Here is a 10213-nt window from a genome sequence, read left to right as displayed (position 1 = left end):
GAAATGGTATGGAAAGATAAGTAGGTGCTACTATAGCGTGAGGTCTACCACACTATAGCGTGAGATCTACCTCCCGTTAGTAGTATAGCGTGAGGTCTACTGCTGAATGATTCGTCCTTCATAGATAAAACACATTTCATACATTTGTTTAAGAAATAAACTCTTAATTTAAACATATCTTAGAAATGACTTAAATAGATAATTGAATTTCTAATTACATTTAAAAAAAGGAATAAAGGTAAAAATAACCATGTTATCATATATTTCCATACATTTATTCTAGCGATACACTCTTCGTACATCAAACATGTCATCATATATTTCCATACATTTATTCTAGCCATACACTCTTCGTACATCAAACATGTTATCATATATTTCAATTCATTTATTCTAGTGATACACTCTTCGTACATCAAACAGGTTATCATATATTTCCATACTTTTATTCTTGCGATACACACTTCGTACATCTTCTAAGAATAACACAAATAGATCGTTGGAATTTTTTCTCATCACCTTCCAGCAAAAATGATCAAGATGAGACTGGAACAGCTGACGACCAACACCTCGCATTAATCTCTTCAGAATCATCGTTTTAGCGTCCTACCACGTTCGCTCAATTGCCTGTGTGTGTGCTCCTGTCACTGGATCCATATAATATTGCTGGTGGTTCACTGTGGAATGCTGATATCGATGATATCTCTTTTAGGCCGAGGGAAAAACTGATTTAGGAGCTTGATTTGCTTCCCTTTACATGGGCAGGTCACATGGACAGGTCACGTTTTTGATGGATTTGGGCAGTTCACATGTTCGATGGTTAGGTGCGGGGCTTTGGGACTCTGGTCACGCGATAGACCTCACCCTCCACCTGGGTAGGCGACATAAGGCGGTAGACCTCACACTATAGTAGCACCGATAAGTATCTGGCAAGGGCAGAACAATTAAAAAGATTTAAAAGGGTTCTTTTTTTTAATAACTCTTCCGAGTTCATTATAAGCATTGTTTATGCTTAGATATAAGTTTTTTAGATTATATATATATATAATTTATATATATATATATATATATATATATATATATATATATATATATATAGTGTGTGTGTGTGTGTGTGTGTGTATATCTATAAAAGATGTTGATGATATTTAGGTGATCTTGAGCCTGCAAGTACAGTTGTAAAGAAAGGGTTAGGGGAAAAAAAGGATGCTTGTCCAGTATTACTGTTAATCTCTTAATCTGCCTTTATTGTTTTTTTCAAAGTTTTTCGACTTGTCTCTAAAGAGAACTTCCTTCAAGGAAAAATGAACAAATTGTTTACGCTCAGGCACGATAAGTTCTGCTAAAGAGCTCTTTTCAGCGGCCACCACTGAATGGTTTGACTATAGATGGAGAGGAATCAATCGATGTCTTCGACAGAACTATACAATTAAGATTTTTTGTTTCTAAATCCTTTGAGAAATATTTGCACTGCTATTTCATTCTGAATAAACTGCAGCATTTAGCGATGCATTTGTGGCAATATAATTAGGATTTATTTTAGTATCTAATAACACAAATTCCTCAGTGTAATTTAATATAGAACAATGCATTTTATAAAAAAAGAAAATTATATTTATAGATTTCAGAATTTCCTTTTCATTTTGAATGATATTTTGATATTTGTTCTGTAGTAGAAGCTTTGTTTAAGGCAGCGGGTATAGTCAGCTCTCCTTTTACTTTTAAAGCAAGATTTTACTCTTATTTTTAAAATATTTCAGGTTTACTCATATTTTGAAGGCTTTGCATTATGAATTTATGAGTTTTTAAGTAATTTTGTTTGTTGTTTAATCACAATCTTTTGCACCGTTACTGATTCAAATAATTGATCGTTACGTGGCACTATTTAATACTTATATAATATTACATATACTTGAACATTTGTTCGAATGTCAGTGTGCACATAATTTCTCTCAGAGTAACAAAGTAAATACATCTGATCTGCAGTAACTAAATTTAACTTACTCATAATAAGTAAAATCAACATTTTTATGTTTTGAGCGTCTTGTTCTTAATTTTTATAATCGTACTATAAATCATAAAGTACAATAAATTGGTTTGGTATTCTTTAACTTGCATTTAATTGCCTCGCTTCTATATTTACAATGAAAAAGCTTGGGCCAAAAGTATTACCTAGGTAAGAGTAATTTCAAGAATGCAGTCTTTCTCTTTTTTTTTATACAGCACAGTTGCCTTCTGGTTTCGGGTGCGAGAGGTCATGTCACAGCCCGCGCTCTTTCTTGGTGCCCACATGGATTTATTATAGTGGTACCTGTGCTGTGATCCTGTACTGATTCGTTCGTACAGTGGAACTATATCACACTTACTTGTTGTGGAGGATATATTGAGCTGTGATACTCGTAGTGATAAAATGAAGTCATTCAGTGAAAGCAATCATATTCGTTTTCTCTAGTGTAGTCGCTACACGGGTTGATCGTGAGGACAATGAGAAGTGAGTCAGTGACCCTTAATCCCAAGGTGTGCCAAATCCCAACCTCCCGTCCCAAACCACTGACCTCTGATACGACGGTTAAACTTTACCTCGGTGTATCGTCTCGTCCTAGGAGGATTAATATATATTAATCCTCCTAGATCTCGTCCCTCGCCATTTCTCCCCACCCTCCCTACCTGCCAAATCCCCACATTCCTTGTCTACCGTTCACTCCCTTCTCTCTCTCCAAATTTACAGCCGATCTAACGCGACGGACCACATGCGTGATCTCTCTACCACCACCATGGGAGAGCCCTCAGAAGATACGTCAAAATAATGGAACCCGCCTCGCGGAATTTCGGACGAGAGTACGGATGACCAGGAGGACGGGAATGAAGGTAATTTTAAAGACTATGAATCCAAGACAGAGGAAAAAAAAAGAGAAGGCGAGAGAAGGAAAACATTGCTGTGAAAATTAACGAGATTAGAAATGGTGGAATAGTAATAAATAACGGTATTAAAGAGAACATTGAGAATGGAAATGACTCAAATAATAGTTTAAATAGTGTTTCAAAAGCAAATGTAGATAACTTAACAGCACAGGAGTCAACTACACTCTAATTCCCACGAGGTTACACTGGAAATGAAAAAGATAAAGAAAAGTGGATTCTGAAGTGTATAATAAGGGGCACTCAATTAAAGCTTACCCAGGGAAAAAGAGCCTAATAGTGCTAGTAAGTGCAAAAGAAGCCTTATAAATGCTAACAACTACAGGACACGAGGGAGTAGTGCTATATCAACCTGGTGTAAAGAAAGACAAAAAAAAAGTTATAATACTAGATGTTAATCCAAGCTATCAGTGGACTTGCGTGGAATCAATGGAGCAGAACAAACAGTGAAATAATTGGTTGGTGGAAGGGAGACATCCCTGACCATATGCCAATTCCAATTTATCCTTATCCCCTAAGGATCAGAGAATGCGTAAAGGCCTATTTTGTGTGGAAAGTGCTTTAGGTGGAATCATGGTACTGGTTCAGAATCATAGAAACGTTCCTGATTACCGTCAGTCTTTTCAAAATCTGTGCCATATTAAATTAGTTTCATTATTAGCGAAATCCTGGGACAGAGAACTTTTTCTTGTACCAAAATGCATCCCTAATTCACCCCCAAATGCAGTTTTGTCCTTTCTAGTTCTGTATTTTGTGTCCTTTGACTTTCTTTTCTTTAAGTGGTTGATTTGTTTGGGCAATTTGGAAAAAACCCGTGTATCATGATAGGATGAAAGAAAGGACGAATAACTGCATTAGGATCTCTACAAATTATTTAGAATATAAGAGCATTAATTTACAGAATCAAATGGTGTTGATGATCAATGGTAATGAGGGAGAAAATTGAAACTCTTAGGTTGAAACTTTAATGTATTTATAGTAATAACGGATGTAACTGATGATGTGACAGTGTACTAAATTATGGCGTACCAAAAGTGTTGGAATGAAATTGCGTTTAGTATGTGGGAAGTGAGAGAGGAATTTAAGCCTCCTTGACAGATTCATGATTTTATCCCCATAAATTGCACAATGCATTGTGGCAAGAAGAGTCATTTTAGTACCTCGTCGTGTGAAGCATGGTTTGTGCCTTCAATGTCTACGCAATGTACGGACAAATATGGGCCCATTGAAACGTATTGATACACACAGTCAGCAGTGATTGCCCGTGTTTGCATAGTGCTCACTCTTGCCTCATGGAAGTGGTAAGCATATGACGCGATTATTTATAGTGACAAATGTTTGAACATTGGAAATTTATCGCTACGCACCCCCTTACCTTTCGCACACCTTGCATGAAAACTAATCACTGGCATATATATCATTGTTTCTGGAAATTGATAACTCTTCTTTAATTTTCCTTGAATCCTGTATTTATATTTCTTCTGTATAAATGAGGCATTATCCGTTAGGTAAGTACTGTACATTATGTTCATGATCTCTCAGGATTTTATGTCAACAAAGGAAAAAAAAATCTCCCGAATAAAGAAAAAATAATTTTTTCTGAACTACGTATGGAATTGTGCGTTCGACCAAACTAATTTGCCAAGTTCTTTTAACATTTTCCGCAGATTGTCCCATCATTGTGAATCATTTCGAAAATACTTGGATGAAATCGTCTTCAAAAAACCTTTTCATCTTTAGAGTCCAAAATCACCAGTATATATCATTGGCATAACGGACGAAAGTTCCTATATTTTTTGGTACTGTTCTCAGTGGCTTTAGCTATATGGCCAATAAAAGTATTACAGTTTCATCTTTTGTGTTACATCTATTGTATAATGACTGCATTTAACCTCCTTGATTTGGGTAGAGAAAATCTGTTTTGTGGAACGATAAATCCTTGTTTATTTTCGAGACTTAATTGGTCCTTTTGTTATTGTTGGTAGAAAGCTTTTGCGATTGGAATCCTACTTCAGTTGAAGTAGTAAATATAACTTTTCTTATCTATCTAAATATGAAAGTAATTGAACTTCGATGGAAATTAAATTTCGCTTCAACCGTTTTTTTTTTTTTTTTTTTTTTTTTTTTTTTTTTGTGCGCGTGTGCGTGTGTGCGATTATACGTTTCCAATATGTAGCTAATTTACGGCGCCTTGTAAGACTTTTGCTCTGAGGATTTACTCGGCTCTAGGGACCAGAATTAAACACTTTTTTCTGCTTCATTTATCTATTCATGCACTTGATCACTATTTAATTTTCCATATTAATTTTTATACTAACCTTATCGTTAATTATATACAACAGATACTACACCAAATTTTCACATAGGATGAAAATACTATTGAAACTTCAAATAAAAAAAGAAAACTTAATTTGATATTTATATAAATCAGTTGAACTACTTAGTATCTATAATCCTCGATCTAATTTTCAATCTTCATTATTTTTATACTAAACTTAATAGGTAATTACAAAGGTGTAACACTATACCAAACCACGTAATTATCATGCATCATAATTCCAGGATATTTCAAATGAGTACGAAACCTTTATTACACTGGTAATTTAGATATGACTCCCAATGGAACCTAATCTTATTGCAGTACACCACGTCCATGTTTATCACCCAATAGATCTTTTTGCACTCCACGTAGATTTGTCAATTTTAAGAGGAGCAAACATCAATTAATGTCTACACATATTTCACCAAGTAAAACCAACTACATTCCAAAGCTTCAATTTCATTTCGTAAGAAAAATAAGTTCATAAAAAAGACTTTCTTCATATTGTGTAAAACAAAATCGACATTGTATTTCATTTTGTGTGTATGCGTATTCATTCCTATTACTAAACATAGTTAACTATAATTTAGTTAATTCTTCCTTCTAAAGATTGTCCCATTGGACAACGGGATGGCGGATCACAATGTAGATTTAGTTTGGCAGAAGAGGGAAGAATACTTTTAAATGTTGTTGTTGAGGAGGTCTTGTAAAGTGTAAACAACAGTAATGGATGTTTGCCTCCCGGGACGTAGTTTCCTTTTGAGATGCGAAAGCTTTAGAGATAAGGGGAGAAAACCATTAGTTTTATGTTCGTGATATTTATTTGTGTTCTTAAATGCAGGAATATTCACGCAAAGGTATTAAGAGTCCTCGGAGAGTGAATTATCGTTATTGGTGAATTCCTATTAACTCGAGCCGTGGGTGTTAAATCTCGGGATAGACGATCAAAGGAACCTGAGTAAAGAATTTTAAAACCAAGTAACTATACATGATTTGGTTTTAGGTTTGTAACTACTTCAATAGAATATAAATATAAGAAACCGTATGAGAAGAGTACTGCAGTGTGAATTATTGAAGGGCGATCATTGAGAAATAACTTTGTCAGGCTATATAGCCTATTTCAAAAAAAAAAAAAAAAAATCTCCAAATTACTCAACTACTATATACATAGAAGTGTGCGCGCGAATTTAGTGTTTTAAGGAGGGAAACATCGTTTTTGACACTTACCGGGACCAACATTAAATTATTTTGTGCAGATTAGTGAAAAACCCAGTGTGTTATGCTTGGGGTAACTGAAAGATTTAGAAGGTTGATAAAGGTAGCGCTTATACTGTAGTGTCGGGAAGACACTAGCGAGAAAATATTTGTTCTGAGATTCTTTCGATAAGATTAAGTCTCAGAAAAACTTAATGATGAGAATGTAGCAAACTTATCTTTGCGCCAAGAAAATGAAAGTATGCCAGGGAAATTTCAAAAGTTATCTTAAAATTATCGAGATTATGAAAGTGCAATGCTCTGCATTAAGGGATTTAAATGCACATGTATGCGACAGAGGTATTGGTAAGTATGACGTTCCATGTGCAAATGAAAATGGGATGAGTTTGGAAATGCGTTTGATTGTTTAGAAGGTGTAGTTTTCAAGATATATTCGTAAGGGTATTTGGTTAAGAAAAATGATGAGGGGGAGAGAAACCAAGACTATAAGTGTATGGTAGAGTAGCCTCAGTCGGTGAATGTACTGATGAGAAGGAAGGCAGGAGCTATGTTTGGTCTTATATTTATTTGAATGAAGTTTTGATAGTTTAATTTGTATATGAAGTGGTGACATTGGATCCTCTTTGGTTACGGTGCATTACCTTTGCATACAAATACACAGAATAGTCTGGCCTATTCTTTCTACATTCTCCTCTATCCTCATACGCCTGACAACACTGAAATTACTCAACATTTTTTTGTTTAAGCGGTTAACTACAGCACTATAGTTGTTCAGTGGCTAATTTTCTCTTCCAAGGGTAGAAGAGAGACTTTAGCTATGGTAAGCAGCTCTTTTAGGAGAAGTGCACCTTGTCACACCCTTGGTGCGCAGAGTAACCAAACAGATAGTGAATGGAGAGATATCAGAGGTGGTGGGCATCCCTGAGAACTAGATTTTGCTGCGCACAAAGGTCGGGTCAGTGTGCTCTTCCTCAGAGCGAGGTGTGCCAGGAATTCCTGTCCAACTGTACATATAACATTTTTTTCCTGTTTTTAAACAAGTTTTATCACCATATCAGAACTGCGTTGTACCTAATTCACCGTTTTAGTCAATTGTCTTTTTTATTATAAGAACAAGAATCGAGCCTGATACTTAAAATTTCTTAGGAAAGGGACATATTCAATGGTTTGAGAGAGAGAGAGAGAGAGAGAGAGAGAGAGAGAGAGAGAGAGAGAGAGAGAGAGAGAGAGAGAGAGAGAGAGAGAGAGAGAGAGAGAGAGGGGGGGGGGGGGGGCATTTAAGCATAGCTATTGTCCTCTAAGCATGATCTTTGTATCAATGAAGTTGTTGCAATAAAAGGCCCTTGGGTGCCATAAACAATAAATGGTAGAATACGTAATAGTTTTCAAATAAAACAAGAGGCAACAACTCAGGAGGGGAAGTGATGATAAAGAGTAACTGGTGGGAGACAGAAAAACCAAATAGAATGGGGAAATGCTACTAAAACCAACTTTTAACTTCTCAATTATATCCATTAACTGTACCTATCAGTTAGACCTTGTTTCATTGATTCATCCATATTGTTCTTTTGTCAATTTCCTTTTTCTAATTGATTATTTTCCATACTCCCTGCCCTCCCCTCCTGACTCATGTCATTTCCCTGTTCTCTTGTACCCTCACTCGTGTTTCCCTGTCATCCACGGTCCCTCGTAGGATCTTCCAGTCATGGTTTTCTGTCCCTTACTTCAAACGCACTTTACTTACTGCTTTCTTCATATTTCCTATTCCACTCTTGACAACTATAGGATGTCGAAAGCCAACATTGGTATCTAGGTCATATGGCTTTTTGGGTATTGTGCAACGTATTGAAAAATGCGAGTTAGCTGCTGTCGTTAATTTTAGGTCTGCAAGGGTGAGATAGTGTTGGAGGTCAATAGAACTATGTATACTGTATATGTGCACACACCCATATATATACATACATATATATATATATATATATATATATATATATATATATATATATATATATATGTGTGTGTGTGTGTGTATATATATATATATATATATATATATATATATATGTGTGTGTGTGTGTGTATATATGTATATGTATATATATATATGTATATATATGTATATATATGTATATGTATATATATATTTGTATATATATATATGTATATGTATATATATATGTATATGTATATATATATGCATATGTATATGTATATATATAATTTATATATATATATATATATATATATATATATATATATATATATACACACACACATTGCGTGTGATTAAAAATCTACATTTTACTCCTAATCTATTCAATTTGGTTTTATATGCAGTTAACTTTTTAAATGCTTAACACACTTTGAATACCTATAATCATACATTTGTTAGTTTTTTTTGTTAGGCCAAATGTCCATCGGTCAGCTGTCCCGCCACATTTTATGAAGAAGCTGAATTTTAGTTAATTAGCTTTCACTGTAGTTCATCTCGTTGTTTTATTAATTATTTGCTGTAGATTATAAGGATTATTTCCATTATTGTTTTAGTAATAGCAAAATACCATCTTTTACCTTTTATGCACTGTCAACTATATCTTTGTGCAAATAAATAGTTCTGGTCTGTTAATAAATCGAGAATTTTTAATTCTTTAATCACCTTATCGTTTTTGTTCGTAAAAAATTTAAGGATTGTAATATGAGCATGATTATTTCCATGTAAGAAATTATTGTTATTTTACATCATACAAATTTCTTTTTCAATGATGTAAATTCATGTTTTGCTGTATTTTGTTTTTGTCTTGGATTTTTCTTGACACTTGGAAATATATTCCAAACTTGCTTGCACCCAACCTTTTCTCTCTCTTTTTTTTCTTTGTACAAGTTACTGTAAATTTTCTGAATATCTTTTGAGCATTAACTTTTACAGAAAGCACGTATAAATGCTAATCTCTACGTGTCTCATTTGCATTTTTTGAGTGTAATCTCTGAATTTCAAAACGTATTATTCAATAATTATTAATTTCCTGTTTTTGAATAAATCTTCCCTTTTTTCAATCCAAACAGCACTTATCGTTAGTATGTGGTTGTCTGTTTTGTTGCACCATCGCGTTAAAAAAGCTTGTGTACTCGTAGAATCAACCAGATGATTAAATACAATTTCCATGTTCTCCTATTTTCATACTTCGTAAATTTAATAATTTTCATCGCAAATATGTTTCAGTGTGAGATAGTTGAAGTAACTTTCTTTACTGGTTCGCTGTTGGGGGATTCTATGACCCATCGCAACTATTTATGGTTTCTTCGCTGACTCAAAAATGTCACAAAGACTGACATCGACTCTAGAAAGGGAATATAATATGTAAAATTCAGTTATATTTTAGTCAGCAACCATTATCTGTATTTTAGTCCGCAACCATTATCTGTATTTTAGTCAGCAACCATTATCTGATAGGTAAAATTTATCGAACTGAGAATTTTTCTGTTTTTAAGAAACATAAGTTTAAATATGTTTATCATATATTCTCATCTCCGAAGGTTTTTTTTATCAAGTAGATATAATATATAGTATTATATTTTATATATCCCGAATTTATTTGGTCCAGCTCTATAGGAGTGAAGTTTGAATTGACGGGCTAGTAAATCTTATCCCTTAAAAACTGCATTTTCTGTAATATTCACCGTTTCGGCAAAAAAGGCAATAGCAACCATTCGGTACTGTGGAGGTACCAAAGTTACACACACACACACACACACACACAC

The sequence above is a fragment of the Palaemon carinicauda genome, chromosome 3 (genome assembly GCF_036898095.1).
Source record: "Palaemon carinicauda isolate YSFRI2023 chromosome 3, ASM3689809v2, whole genome shotgun sequence".
Taxonomy (NCBI): Eukaryota; Metazoa; Arthropoda; class Malacostraca; order Decapoda; family Palaemonidae; genus Palaemon; species Palaemon carinicauda.
This window is presented reverse-complemented; position numbering follows the sequence as displayed.